The sequence below is a fragment of the Stegostoma tigrinum genome, chromosome 22 (genome assembly GCF_030684315.1).
Source record: "Stegostoma tigrinum isolate sSteTig4 chromosome 22, sSteTig4.hap1, whole genome shotgun sequence".
NCBI classification, from domain to species: domain Eukaryota; kingdom Metazoa; phylum Chordata; class Chondrichthyes; order Orectolobiformes; family Stegostomatidae; genus Stegostoma; species Stegostoma tigrinum.
The window spans coordinates 26,360,578-26,376,334 of NC_081375.1; the positions used below are offsets into that span (position 1 = coordinate 26,360,578).

Here is a 15,757-nt window from a genome sequence, read left to right on the forward strand (position 1 = left end):
GAGCACGTGGAGGCCAAACACCAGCAGCAGAAACAGTGTGCAAAATCTAGAGCATCCCAGCCACTTGTCTCTTCAAATATCTCATGCCATTCCTATGATACAGTCTGTAGCTCCAGAACTCGATTATTTAGCCACTCCAGAACCCAACCCTCAGGGAGTGAAAGCAAGTTATCCTCGACCCCAAAGGGCTGCCAAAGAAGAAGAAGAAGAAAAGTAGTTTGGAACTTGCATAAAATTAAAAAGTTTTGGTGTTATCCACAGCATCCTGATAGTGAGTGTATTTTTAAAGAAGTACAGTACATTGGTCAATCTTCAAACCAGGATTAATTTCATCCTGATTCATGATATAGACGATAATTTCCAACATGAGCATCTGGATTTTATCTGTTTTTGGCAGTCTTTTCAAATAAAAAATACATCTCAATATATATGCATTTGAAGGTATTCTTTTAATAGTTTTATGAGGGGACCAAGATGCAAGTTCCTCAGGCTTAGAAGCTATTTGTCAAAATAATCCAATCAAAAATGTACTTTGCACCTATCTCAATTGAACTGGGACATTTTGCTATGTATCGTTCCACAGATACTAATATGTTCCTCAAATGATCATGATTCATTAGTAAGCCTTGGCAGTACCAGCAGAACTTCATAAATGCCCCCAAGGGTTATTTAAAAATAAGCCGAATATCCTGTCGTCTTCCTACAAGGACATGAAAGTCTTTCTAATTTCTGGTCTCCAACTCAGTCATATTGAGCCCAGTTGTTGTATTCCTACAAGTTGCTACTATCCAAACTGAGCAGATGCTATGTATTGAAATAGAGAATATCTTGTCTGTGGCTTAGCTGAATTTTGGCCCATTATCTCCTTCTTTCCTCCATTCAACCTACTACATACATGTAAATATGTGCACAAATGTCATGTCATATAATGCAGAGATAATGGGAACTGCAGATGCTGGAGAATCCGAGATAACAAAGTGTGGAGCTGGATGAACACAGCAGGCCAAGCAGCATCTTAGGAGCGCTCCTAAGATGCTGCTTGGCCTGCTGTGTTCATCCAGCTCCACACTTTGTTATCTATGTAATGTAATGCCACTGGTTTTAAAATTGTAATGCCAGTTTCTAAATGTGGAAAAACAGGTTATGGACACCCATAAGTACAACAATTTGTCCAAGAAAAATACATTTCTGTATTTACAAAAGCAAAGTTGCCATAGTCCCAGGGGACCATTGGGCTGCTCGCTCATTAGAGAGAGTGGAGGGGGGGGAAACCTGATAGTAGTTTAACCATAGGGTCACCATGTCTCAGGTGAGGGGTAAAGTTGTGAAAGTGGGAGTTTTATGGTAACCCCAGCCAGCAGTATATCTGTCTGACGTACAATGTAGCATTATGCACACTTCAGTGCACTGATCTGCTGCACAAATAATTAATCTTAAAGCTTTTGTTTGGAAGTATCACCAGTGAAAAAATCTTCAGAAACAACATTGTTATTGCAAATAATTTGGGAAAAATCAATACTTCTCCAAATTCAAATACGCTCAGTTTTTTTAAAAACAAAATGGTTTAGAAATACTTGATGATTCTGCTTAATTAAATTTAGCACACTGAACTTTCAAAGTTAACAATAAACTGGGTAAATTTTCCAAAATTGCATTACTTGATATTTGATGTCATGACTATTTGAATCTTGTTTCCAAAATCAATTGCATGATGTTTATAAAACAGGGCTGATGCTGTCTATCACACTAGAACCAGTCTTTGTGACCTATTTAATAATACATAGAATTGATGCGATTTTAATCACCCCTACCCCACTCCTGAAAACTCATCCTGTACGCAAAGGAGGTTGTCAGCTGCGTCTGAGATAACAAGGTGTAGAGCTGGATGAACACAGCAGGCCAAGTACTATCAAAGGAGCAGGAAGGCTGACGTTTCGGGCCTAGACCCTTCTTGCTGTGTTCATCCAGCTCTACACCTTGTTATCTCAGATTCTTCCAACATCTGCAGTTTCGATTATCTCTCAGCTGAGTCTGCTGACTTAACACGCTGTCGGTCAATGTCGAATCTCTCAACATTCTGTCAAACCAAAGCTCAATACCAAATTTATTACTACTGTGTATTATTCTTAACAAACAAAAAACATCAAAATAAGCTATCCAATTTACCCAGCAACAGACCGATGCATTGCTGCAACTCCTTTTTTGAATGACGCCGCTGAGGTATTACTTAACCTTGTGGAGCTGCTCATTGGTTTTTGTCTCGAATGACGTATCAATGACGTTGCGAGCGATGATTGGACGGTGTTGAACAGCTCGGAGCGATTCCACACGATGAGTAAATGCAGAGAGAACAACAGAGGTTAGGGGTAAAAAAAAGGGAGTGAGCATTACAACTACGGAATCTGAGGTAGGAGGCATTTAGAATTTTTTTTGGCGGGTGGTGGTGTAGTATGGAGTGACCCCCCTCCCCTCCCAATTTTAGCATACATCCTTACTGTTGATGTTGTCCTGTTGGGGCGTTCACCGCCGTGTGCAGGTTTATAACCATCCGGCGTCGTTTGTTCTGTACTGGCGTAGCCCGTTTCCCCAACCCCCTGCCTCTCCCGCTCCCGCCGTCTTTCGCTCTATTCAGCACGTTTTCACCTTGCACGGGGATTTACGGCGGTTAGTGAGGATGGGGAGTTGCGGCGGCAGGCGTGTTCCCCTCACAGCGGGGGGGGAGGGCATTAGCTGCGCAGGTCAGGCGCTCGATTTCCCGTTGGGATTGGGAATGTTCGGGCCGCGAGCGGCGACCGTTAACGGCCGTATGTCTTCTTGGGACAAGGCGCGAGCCGCCTGGGACGGGGAGGAGTCCTCTCCCACCCAATCCCAATTGTCCCTTCCCCATACCCTGCCTGCGTATTCCCATCGCAGACTTTGATCGTGATATGGACTCCGTTACAACCTTTGTCCTAATCCACTAAAAACCTTTGTTGTCCAGCTATAGCCATCCGTTCCCTTGTGTCTTTTTCCCCTCTTCCTTTAGGAAGACAGGTCAGTGCTTAGGACTTTAGGAAAGTTAGAAGGGAGAATATACCTTCAGTCTGCCCTAGTCGAATGTTATCTGTATTCATTCGTGAAGTAAATTATCTGCTCTGATCTCCGCCGACATATAATTCTGATTCCCTTTTATAGCGTCGTGGTCGCTGCATCTTTCTCGTGACTAGTACCTACTGTTAGTCAAATTACGAAGCATATTATTTTCTCTTCAGAGAAGCAGGGTTTTGTTTTACAGACTGTTGGCTTTTAGAATAGGTAATTACTGGAAAGGGGTCAAACCGATATGGAAATAAAGTGGAAACATGGGATTTGGACGACTGCTGGAGTGAACAATGTAAACAAAAGTGTGTGGACTGATTGGCCTTTTTGAAGTGACCATGTGCTGAGAGGTTTAATTCTACGGATAAAGTATCTGTTCAAAAAGGATACCCAACTATCCTTTCTTAATGTGTTGATAGATAACCTTGAGTTGCCATTCGGCTGTTTACTTTTTCAACGGCCTGAAGGTGCTCATTCCGTCCAAACGTGTGATTACATAATACCGATTACGCCGTTTCGATGAAGCCGGTCCAACTTGATTTTTTTTTAATCTTTGCTTTTTCTCCCATCAGGTTTCAGTTTCTTTTAGTGACATCATTTAAAAAAGCATTCATTTCCAGTAATGTTAGTCTTGAGTGGCACTAGTGGGGTGCTGTTTCAAAACTGGGTTTTTAAACGTTCCTTTATTGAAATGCAAATGAATAGCAGATGTTGACTGTAGATTTGTGAAAAGAAAATATAGACCCTCTTTCTGCGTCTGTTTCCTGTAGTGAATATTAATAGCTGAAGCAATTTTTTAAAGTCTGTTTGATTTTAGTTTCTGTCATCTTAAGAGGGTACTGATAAATTATACTCATGCTAGAAATCCAATTTGAGTATGGCACACCCTCTGTGTTCTGATACCATTGTCATTAAATATGACTATATTAAGTCATAGATCCATTTATGCTTTTGATATGACCTAACTGCTAATGACACGGGTATACAGTTTTCACATTGCCCTCACTTTACCAAGTGCTATTGTGCTACCAAGTGAAAGATGAGTCCAACCCTTTGGATTTAGAAGAGTGGCTATACAATAATTGTTACAGATGCAGAAGACTTCATTATACAGTATATGTAGAATGACTGCTTGCGACTGTTGTCCAGACACTGCAGAAGTTATCAAACTTGTATCTGAAATATACAGCATCTTAGCTATAGCATTTTACTGTCACTTTACAATTAAATACTTACTGGATTGCTCAGTCAATATTAAGGCAAGAGCAAAATTTTATGAAAAGCTGCTGAATTACAAAACCAATTGAATTTGTGACTGATTAATAGAATTGACCCCCATACGCATTGCTGTAAAACATGCTCTAAAAATAATAACTTTCATGACATTTGATGTTTTGGTGTTTGAGATCAAAGTGTCAAGACCAGTATCTCTAAGTCTTACTGCCATTGTAAACGACTTTGTTTCATCCATGATTTTTTTTGGCAATATCGATTTGGAGTTTCAACATGTATTCAGCAGTGCAATTAAATTCAAAATTAGCTATCAACTGAGTCTTTGTTCCAAGGACTAAGGTTTGATAATATGCATATTGCCAAAGCTCCACCTATTTGATATACTGAGACCACATTCAGTCCATATAAGTAGCCTTAAAAGCAACACGCAGCTGTTTTGCCAGGGCTTTACTTGTTTGTAGGCTAGAAGGAGCCATATTGACTTTTCTGCCCTTAGCTTGCTATCCCTGAATTCCAACCCCACCCCACCACCCAGCAACATCCTGGAGTTTTCCATTTGGCAGGAACTGAACTGGACTCGCCATATAAATACAGTGAATACAAGAGAAGATTGGACCCTAGGAGTACTGCAGTAAGTAAACCCATCCCACTTCCCAGTATCTGTCCACCATCAGCAAGGCACTGATCAGGAATATAATGGCATACTCCCCAGTTGTCTGGATGAGTGCAGCTCAATACCATCCAGGACAAAGCAGTCCACTTGGTTGATACAACATCCACAAACATTCAGTCTCTCCTCCACACTCATGTAGATAGCACACACTGCTGCTACAAGACACGCTGCAGAAAATCACCAAAATTTTTTTGACAGTACTTCCCAACCCACAGTCGATTCCTTCGATCAGGTCAAGGGCAGCAGGTACATGGGAGCACCCCCCTCACTGTCCTGGCTTGGAACTACATCACTGTTCCTTCAGTGACAGGGTCAAGATCCTGGAATTCCCTAATTGCATTATGGGTCTACCTACAGCATGTGGACTGCAGTGGCTCAGATGATAACTCTCAGTCAGCTTCTCAAGGACAACTGGGAACAATCGATAACTGGACAGCCAGCAACACTTGTTCCATGAGTGAATTGAAAAGAAAATCCAGTTTTGGAATATGTGCATTTCTTGCAATTTTTTAAATAACTGATTAATGATTTTCCCCCCCACTTCAGTTGCTTCTGAGAAGGTGCTTTTTGCCTCAATTTGCAGCAGTGTTGTTGATAGTACTATCACAATGCGTCAGAATTTACCGTGAGTTCTGAGTACATCTGTAAGGCTGCAGTAGGGATCAGAGATTTGTGTTGAGAGAAAAAATGTGATTTTTCACCTGAGCAATCAGTGAACTTTGCCATCCAATTAAGAATAATGGGCAGGATTCTAAACTGCAGCACCAAATGTAGTCATTCCAGTTTGAGACCAGCAATAGCAAGTTTCCAAGGCAGGCAAGTGGGAGCAGAGTATAAACTTCTTTTCAAAGACTTTTTTTCTAAAGTGACTTTTCCAGCATAGGTTGCCCATTTTGGGTAATCCTTTACTGGGGCAAACAAGGAGAGATTATACGTTTGGCTGAAGTGCTGGCCCAAAGCCCAACATACTGTGGTTCTGGGATGTGTCCTCCTGGCAGGTAAAATGGACAAAAACACAGTTGCTGGAAAAGCTCAGCAGGTCCAGCAGCATCTGTGGAGGAGAAAACAGTTAACGTTTTGGGTCCGGTGACCCTTCCTCAGGACCTGACCCGAAATGTTAACTCTGTTTTCTCCTCAACAGATGCTGCCAGACCTACTGAGCTTTTCCAGCAACTTCATTTTTGCTCCAGATTAACAGCATCTGCAGTTCTTTTGGTTTTGGTTAGCTAAAATGGACAGTTGAAGATCCTGATTGTCCTTGTTCAGATGGCTTTAAGAGGCTGCTGATTAGCTTAATCTGCTCCTTGCCATAGTTTGAGGATTTCAACAGGAATCCTATCTCAGGACAACCAATAATAAGGTCCATATGCATCATGTAAATGGAGGATTAGAACAAAAGCTTTCTGTACCACTTATTTGTACTGACTTACCCTATGTCTATACCAGTCTAAAGTTTTACCACTTACTTTAAAATCTTCCAGCTTAGTTGGCTACCTCTGTTCTTATGTGAATATCAAGTTAAAGTTGTTGCCCCATCTCCATATGAGCAGTGGAAGTCAACAGTTTGGAATGTGCTGCCAAAGTATTTTTTACAACTTATTCACTTCAAAGCTTGCTAACTTGCAACCCTGATAGGCCTGTGCTAGAAAAAGTGGATGTTTGAATGGGATGTCAATCAAGTAAAACCTGGATAGCATCAAGTTTTATGACTCTTATAGCAGCTATCCTATCTAGACAAACTGGCAGTATTCCATCACACTCCAAATAGCTTTGTAATTGGTGGGTCACCTGCTGTGAAATACCTGGCCTCTGACTTGCTTTAATATCTCTATAACATTTGGCTAGAGGCTGAACAGTCAATGTTATCCCCTAAAACATTGGTGAGAATGTGTGATGGATCTCTTCTTGGTGGTTGTTTTCTTTTTTTAAAGAGGTTATCAAGGAGATAAATGAGGGCAGCGCAGTAGGTGCTGTCTACATAGACTCCAGCAAGGCCTTCAACAAGATCTTGCATGGTAGACTAGTTAGTAGGGTTAGATCACATAGGATCCAGGGAGAGTGACCTTAAGTTCATAACAACATCATAAGGGGCATAGATAAGGTCAATAGGCAAGGTCACTCTCTCTCGCGCTCCCTGCTTCATTCTCTCCCCCCCCCCCCCCCCCCCCCCCCCCCGCCCCAGTCCAAAACTAACGGTCTAGGTTTAAGGTGAGAAGGGAAAGATTTAAAAGGGACCTGAGAGGGCAACTTTTCCCCCCACTGAGGGAGTTATGGATATGGAATGAGCAGCCAGAGGAAATGATAGAGGCATGTACAACCACATCACTTTAAGAGGCATTTAAAAGACAAGTACATGGATAGGAAAAGTGCAGGCAATTGGAATTCAATTTAGGGTACTGGTCAGCAGGAACAAGTTGGGCTGAAGAGTCATACAGCTCAGAAGCAGACCCTATGACTATATTCTGCAGCAGAAATATTGATGCTATTGGCCCAATTCTGCAAGTTGTCCAGATCTTGCTTCATGGAGGCATGATTCATGTCATTACTGTAACTTTTTTTTGTAAAGGTAGCTGAATGGTGTGCATTCATGAGTGAGTAGTTCCATTTTAAGGCCTTGTGATAAAGTGAAGGTCATTACATGGGACATACATGTCTGTTGGAGTGGTTGTGTCCCTACCTCTGAGCCAGGAGACCTGGATTCAGGTTCCACCTGCTTCTTAGGTGTGTAATAATATCTCTAAACAGATTGTTTCTCACATTTTGTAACCACAGAATTAGCGCATATGATGTTCCATGCTATCATTTCTGCTTCTCTCATTCCCTCCCAGCTGATTTAAATCTGCCATCATAACCCTTTCTTCCCTTGTGTCTCTACATACTTAAGTAGTTTCCTTCAAGTGCACCTATACTTTTCGTCACTTCCACCATTCCCTCTGATAGTAATTTCCACATTCTCATCACTCTTTGGATAAAGAATTTTCTTCTAAATTCCTCGTTTCCTGGTGACTGATCCCTGAAAGTTGCCACCCAGGTTGATAGGGTCCTTAAGAAGGTGTATGGTGTGTTAGGTTTTATTGGTAGAGGAATTGAGTTTCGGAACCATGATGTCATGCTGCAGCTATACAAAACTCTGGCGTGGCCACACTTGGACTATTGCATACAGTTCTGGTCGCCACATCCTTATAATGCGGAAGCATTAGAAAGGGTGCAGAGGAGATTTACCAGGATGTTGCCTGGTATGGAGGGAAGGTTGTGGGACTTGAGGCTGTTTTCATTTGAGAGAAGAAGGTTAAGAGGTCACTTAATAGAGACATACAAGATGATCAGAGGATTAGATAGGGTGGACAGTGAGAGCCTTTCACCTGGGATGGTGATGACTAGCACGAGGGGAAGTAGCTTTAAATTGAGGGGTGATAGTTTAGATATGGCACAGCTGTCAGAGGTAGGTTCTTTACTTGGAGTAGTAAGGGCGTGGAATGCCCTGCCTGCAACAGTCGTAGAATTGCCGACTTTAAGGGCATTTAAATGGTCATTGGATAAGCGTATGGATGATAATGGAATAGTGTAGGTTAGATTGGTTTCACTAGTCGGCACAACATTGAGGGCTGAAGGGCCTGTACTGCGCTGTAATGTTCAATGTCCCATCTTGCTGGATGTTTAGTTATGTTTTTCTCCAAAAGAGGAAACGTGCCCCCGTTCTCTTGCTCGGAACTGGTGGTGTTCATGTGTCTGTTGGACTTGTCTTTTCCAGGTAGTAGAATAAACAGCTTTGAATGCAGTTGAATTACAGGCAAGTTGCTACCAAGCATCTTGTAAATGGTGTACAGCCTTGACTTGGTGCAGGCTGGTGGAGGGCTGCTGCTGATCAAGTGGACTTGTTTTATCCTTCATATCAAGGATCACGAGGGTTTTTGGCCTGCACTCATTCAGGCAAATGGAGGATTATACTGTTGCGTTCATGATTTGTAGATATGGGGTGTGTTTTGGCATCAGGAACTGTTATTCCCAGCCTCTTGATTTCCTGTAACCACCGTATTTATAAGGTTGGTCAACTTCAATGTCTGCCTGATAGCAATCCCAGAATGTCATTAGTGGCGGAATTCAGTAATGATTTATATAGGAATCATATTAGTCACCTGTCAGTCTTCAAGCATTACATAAACTTTTCTAAATGAATTTATTGCAATGTAGTAACATTTTATTTCCTTCTATATTTTAAAATGCCTAGATACATCTATCCATCTGCACTTGGGAGTTCACTTCTGGTTACTGGTTTACGAAATTATAGGTCATAGTTTCAAAATGTACTTGTTACTCATTGCATCTACTATTGTCTACCTCTATCTCCCATAAATATCAAAGTAAAATAATGTTTTAATGTTTCTGCCACTACCTGTGATACCTATCTCTCCCTTGTTTTACTTGAGCTTCTTACTTTACAGGCATGTCAATTTTTAAAAAACTAGTGAATTTATTGTTCCTCTTTACCATCCTAATTGATTTTGAACTTTTCTGATCTACTTTTGGTCTCTCATCATGACTCCTGCACTGTCTGCGTACATAAGTGTGTGCCTCTTTTCAGACCTTCAATTGTTCTCCCCTCACTCGTGGAATATACACCAGTCTTTGCTCATGAACCAGTTCGGGACTGAATGTCTCACGCTGTAAAGTTTGGCAATCTCAAATCTGTGCTATAGAATGAAGCCACACAATTCCACATTTGAGCAACAAACGTAAAAGTTTACCAAATCCAGTTGAGAAACTCCATCACATCCAAAATGAACTTGAGGTAGCTATGAATGGACAAGCAATATTTCTCAGTAGGAACTGCAGATGCTGGAGAATCTGACATAAAGGTGTGGAGCTGGATGAACACAGGCCGAGCAGCAAGGCTGACATTTTGGGCCTAGACCCTTCAAGTCCCAAGCGTGAGGCTAATTAATTGTTATTCTACTTTGGGGAAAAATATTAACAAACAATATTTTACTTTCCTGAGTTCTAATCTCAGCCTGTCAAAACTAACTCTTCAAAAAAAACGATAACTACAGATTTTGTAAATCAGCAACAAAAACAAGTTGGTGGTAAAGCTCAGCAGGTCAGGCAGCATCAGTGGAGTGAAATCAAAGTTAACTTTTCAGGTCAAATGACCCTTCCTCAAAAGGGTCTTTCCACAAGTGCTGCCAGACCTGCTGAACGTTTTCAGCAACTTCTATTTTTATTGTTTCAGCGTTTCTTTAATCCTCTAAACCCCTCTTTTAAAATACCAAACATATTATATTATCATCACTATTGCCTAGTTTTATGGATTCACAGGATCCGTATGGCGTGGAAACCGGCCCTTTGGCCCAACAAGTACACACCAACCCTTGGAGCATTCCACCTAAGCTACACATCTCTGAACACTGGGCAATTTAGCATGGCCAGTCCACCTCACCTCCACATCTTTGGACTGTGGGAGGAAAGCGGAGCACCTGGAGCAAACCCACGCAGATGTGGGGAGATTATGCAAATTCCACAGTCGCCTGAGGGTGGAATCGAACCCGCATCCCTGGTGCTGAGGCAGCAGTGCTAACCACTGAGTCGCTGTGCTGTCCCACAGCCGGTCCATAATTTGAGATGCCAAAATAAAGGCTGAAAAAAAAAAGCCGGCCTGCTAAATTTCTGTTCAACACTAATCACTAAAATATTTCAGTTTTCACACTGGAACTTAACTGACCACCTTCCTCCATCCCAGTGTCCCTGTCACTGTCTCAGCCAGAATCCCTGGGCTAAAGAGTAGACATCAGTGGTCTTCTCTTATCCACGGTTCATTCTTTAATGCTACATCTAAATCTCCCAATGCTGAACTTACAAATCAGACGTTATAAAGAGATTTAAATACCTGACCCTGGTCAACAATTTCCCTTGCTTAACCCACACCGTTCCCTCCTTGTGTGGCATTGTGCCAATTTTCCAGTGTTTAAAAAAGGTTGACTATGGGGAAAAGTTTTGAGGAACACGTCTTTTTGTGTACAATGAAGGAAGATTTGCTCCCTTGTCTCTATCTTGTGTCTAAATTATATTAGTATTAGTTTTTTTAACAGATTATCTTCATATGCCGATTTCTTCCTGCACCTCATCTGACAGATAAAAAAACCTGTAGACTGCACCTTTTAATGGTGAAGCAGCTGATAACTGCACCACAACAGCCACTAGTAATGTCCCGATTTCCGAGTCAGGAGGCAGAGTTCAAATCCCAAATACTCCAGAGGATTATCATAACACTCTCGAGCAGCCAGGACGACCACCTACAAAATGATATCCTTGTACTGAAATGATTTGCGTTCGGCAATCTCCAATTGCCATAATTCCCGCTTACTTCAGGTATTCGAATTCCTATGGTTTCTTGTCATAAAGCCCGTACGCTGCGGGAAGAGTCCGTTCGGCACATCGAGTCTGCACTGACTCACTCAATTGGCTTGAGGTCAAGACCCTATTTGAGCTGTGATTTGAAATAAGGTGGGGAAGTACTTTAGAAATTCTTGGGCCCTGCTATCTACTAAGTGGTTTTGAATAAGTAAGTTCGGTTGTTTAACTCAGAAAATCCTTGATATTAAACCTGAGATCGACCCAGTCTGAGATTCACCTTTTTGTTCTGCTAGGTGACCATCTGGAATTCGGCTGTTTCATTGTTTCCCCCTTTAATGAATAAAACGACCCGTTTCGTGCATATTGACGTATTCTATTGAGTAAGCTCTGTGTGCTGGTGGGAAATTTTCCCGGTACGTGAGTTTTGGGGGAGGAGATGGTGTACGGTACTTGCTCAAACTGCGCCACCTATACTAGTTTTCTTTTCAACGAGACACAGCCCACAATTCTAACTCTTCCAGTTAGTCTACGGAGAAATTTGCAGAGCCGCGTCTTCAGCTGTGGGAACTTTTACACTTTGTTTTTAAGAAATCGGGATCCCAGTTTCGCAATAATCGCTGTCGGCTGCTTGACCTTTTTTTAAAAAAAATCTCCTCAGTTAAAAATGAAGGGATCGAATTGGTGTTTTGAAGCGGCGATCGATTGGGTCTTCTTACAGTTCTTACCATTTTGAAGTGTTGAGATTACAAATGTTGAGGGCTATCGACTTTGTTAACTGGGTGAGCCTTAGAATTTTATTTCGCAATTATGTGCAATACTCAAACATTTTGGGCCGGGTACTGCGACTTTGAATATGATGTCACTGTTCGTGTTAGGTTTAGGCGAGTGCCGGAGTTTCAATGGTTTGCCGCCCCCTGTCCGAATAGAGAGATGATATAAGTCGATTCTCGGCAATGTTCAGCTGCAATTCACTCCTTTTATTTTTATAATACAAGGACTTATTTTGACCACCAACTAATTGTCTCTTCCCCTGCCTCCCTTCCAAAAGAACTATGCGTTAGCAAGAGTTCGCTCAGTGGGGCATTTTGTTGTATTTTGGCACGGCGATGGACAGCTTTAGAAACGTCTGCTGAATTTTGGCATTCGGAAAGAATTCGAATAATAGTCGGAGTTGTTGTAATTAGGAATGGTTGAACTGAACCATACTTTCACCCCGTCTTCATGAATTAACAATTGCCGTTGATGGCTTGGATTAGTCATTTATTTTTGTCCCTACGTCACAGCCCCAACAGAACATAAATGTGAAAACGTTTGGGAGCCAACAAAGTCGTTAGTTGAATCGCTCCAAGATCTGTACAGCATGAAACTAAATTGGAAAATATTCGATATAATTCTCGGTCAAAATGGCAGTAACTTTTGTTTTCTGAAGATGCATTGAAAACTGCAGTAGTCGATTGAGCCCCTACTTTGACCCACAGGTAGTGGCTGAGCAACTACCCCAATTCCGCTTAATTGTGCTCTCTCCGTATCCGTTGATTTTCATCACTCTCCAGAAATCCCTTGAGTTCCGTCTCGAACTTGCTGAAAGATTGAGCTTGCACAACGCCCGTGTGGTTAAAGAATTCCAAAAACTCACCACAGTGGAGGGGGAAAAATGTCCCCTTTTTTTAAGGCAACCAGAAAAGTTGTAAGCCTGAGAAGTTTTGCAACATGTGTTTCTCACTATATTTTAAGCTCAAGGCAATATTCATACCTATCTAATTAAAAACAAGAAAATTGGTATAATGTTCCATCTTGGGTTTGGTATACATTCCATACTTGAAATAAGGCCATTACTCAGCACAGTTGAGGATGAAAGTGAGATTTGAATAGGCTGTTCTCAGTATCTATATCATTGATATCAGTGTAATTATTGAATCATCTAACATCCTGCAGTTAATCATCCATTGCAGTACTAAGAATCATTTTTTCAAAAAATGTGTTGTTAAACTTCATCACATGAAAATCCTCTGATCCACCCCCCCACCATTGTTTTGGCATTTTAGATCTGCCATCCAAAATGTGTGGCACTTTGTGTAGGGCAAAAGAAAATTGGTACTTGCCTGTCGCAGTTCAGAGAAGCTTGGTGAAGCAAGAGAAACTCCTCCATCGATGCATGACACAAGATAAGCACTCCCTTTCCCTGATTATAACTGGTGAAATGTGCTCATAAATAACCAAAAAAAATTACGAAACTGACTGCAGTGCATTGCTTATCCTCAGCAGGGTACAACCTTTTTGGAGAGGCTCTTCCTGTGATTTACCTGCGGTGCTTGTTGCAATAACAACCATATACTGGCTGCTTAAGGATTAATGTGTCCTTTTTCAAGCTAAAGTATCTCACTAATTTTTCAAGGAATTTATCATCTCAGACTTAGACTTAGATTTCCTGGTTCCCAATTAACTGGGTATTCTTTTTGATTTTAGGTTAAACTGTGCTTCCCCCTCTTTCCTCCTCCTCCTCCTCCCCCGATTCCTTGTCATCCCTTTTTTTGCAGCAACCTTTCCCCTCTGACCCTGGTGAAAGGTACTTCCTGGCAACGCACTTGCCCTGCTACTTCCCAGCTGTTTGCTGCTTCACCACTCTCAGCTGTTTCACTCATAAGTGAGCCAATTAGCATAAATGCAAGAGAAGCAGTTGTCCTAATGCTGACCCTTGGAGAACACCATTGTGTCTTTTCCTAAAGTCTGAAAGGCAACCATTTGCCACCACTTTGTTTCCTGTTACTCAATCCATGTGGCTGCTTTCCCTTGTATTTTGTTGGCAGACCTATTTTGCAGCTCTTTGTTAAATGCTGTTTGGAAGTGGGTAGGGCACATCAACTCCCGTTATCCTCATAGCTGTTATTGAAAATTTCCGTCAATTTAGTTAGCTTTTGAACATGTTTGCTTTACCTTATTAGTCATGCTTATCCAAGTTAATGTTCTTGTATTGGGCAACTGTCTGAGTTTTACTACTGCTGACGTTAAATGGATTGACTTGGACTTTATCCATGTACCCTTTATGTTCACTTTTTTTCTGTTTTGCTGTCGCTTGCGCTCGCTCTCTCCCTCCCCCCACCCTGTAATCCAGGGAGCTCTGACATTGATTCCTCTCCCCCATCTTATTGAATACACCTTGACGCTATCTGAACTGCTCCTTTTGAAAGGCAGCCTGTTATAACATTGGTACGTTACTTGCAATCAAGAAAATTCTCCTGGTACACTTGTTTTTAGGCTACGACCGAGGTTTTTTTAAAAAAAAGTGAAATGATGTAGTAAAACTGGTCCAAGATCCTCCTCTTGTTGAAAGAGCATTAATTGAAGGGTTGCGGCTGATAGACCTTATTAATGTTTCTTTCACTTGCCTTAAATACTGTTCCTTGTATTTAAGAAAGGATTGGTTAGTATTGGAGGCAATTCAAAAGTGTTTCATTGAGCTGATTTCCAGAACGAAGGCATTGACTTATCAAGAATTCCTGGGGCGGCATGGTGGCTCACTGGTTAGCACTGCGGCCTCAGTGCCAGGGACCCGGGTTCGATTCCAGCCTCGGCAACTGTCTGTGCGGAGTTTGCACATTCTCCACATGTCTGCATGGGTTTCCTCCGGGTGCTCCGGTTTCCTCCCACGGTCCAAAGATGTGCAGGCTAGGTGGATTGGCCGTGCTAAATTGCCCATAGTGTTCAGGGATATGTGGGTTATGGGGGGGGATGGGCCTGGGTGGGATGCTGCAGGGGGCGGTGTGGACTTGTTGGGCCGAAGGGTCTCCTTCCACACTGTAGGGAATCTAATCTAATCCTAAACAGGTTAGGACTTAGTCATTAGAGTTTAGGACGATAAGGGGACACTCGTGAATGAACGTCTTCCAAGGGTAGTGACTATATCTGGAATTTTCCAACCCAGAGAGTTGAAAAGGCTTAATCACTGAAAGTATTTTAAAGAAGTGGTAGTTAAGTCTTTGAAGTTTTGGAGTTGAGCTCTGAGCTGGGCTCGAAAGGAGCTGAGACCAGGGACTGATCAGCCTTAATAATAAAATGTGAGGCTGGATGAACACAGCAGGCCAAGCAGCATCTCAGGAGCACAAAAGCTGACGTTTCGGGCCTAGACCCTTCATCAGAGAGGGGGATGGGGAGAGGGAACTGGAATAAATAGGGAGAGAGGGGGAGGCGGACCGAAGATGGAGAGTAAAGAAGATAGGTGGAGAGGAGAGTATAGGTGGGGAGGTAGGGAGGGGATAGGTCAGTCCAGGGAAGATGGACAGGTCAAGGAGGTGGGATGAGGTTAGTAGGTAGATGAGGGTGCAGCTTGGGGTGGGAGGAAGGGATGGGTGAGAGGAAGAACCGGTTAGGGAGGCAGAGACAGGTTGGACTGGTTTTGGGATGCAGTGGGTGGGGGGGAAGAGCTGG

The 15,757-nt window shown here is 42.3% G+C and overlaps 1 protein-coding gene across 2 annotated transcripts in view; it reads left to right on the forward strand.

The window, feature by feature from the left end:
* The first annotated feature begins 2,290 nt into the window (after positions 1-2,290).
* The window catches only part of cdc42ep4b (CDC42 effector protein (Rho GTPase binding) 4b), a 29,580-nt gene continuing 16,113 nt past the window's right edge, over positions 2,291-15,757 (forward strand). The window contains exon 1 of one of the 2 annotated variants that reach the window (XM_048555591.2): positions 2,291-2,407. The gene's annotated coding sequence lies outside the window, so the exon portion shown is untranslated. Of the gene's footprint in view, positions 2,408-11,734; positions 12,112-15,757 lie in introns of those variants that run through there. The other variant, XM_048555592.2, reaches the window with a different exon arrangement.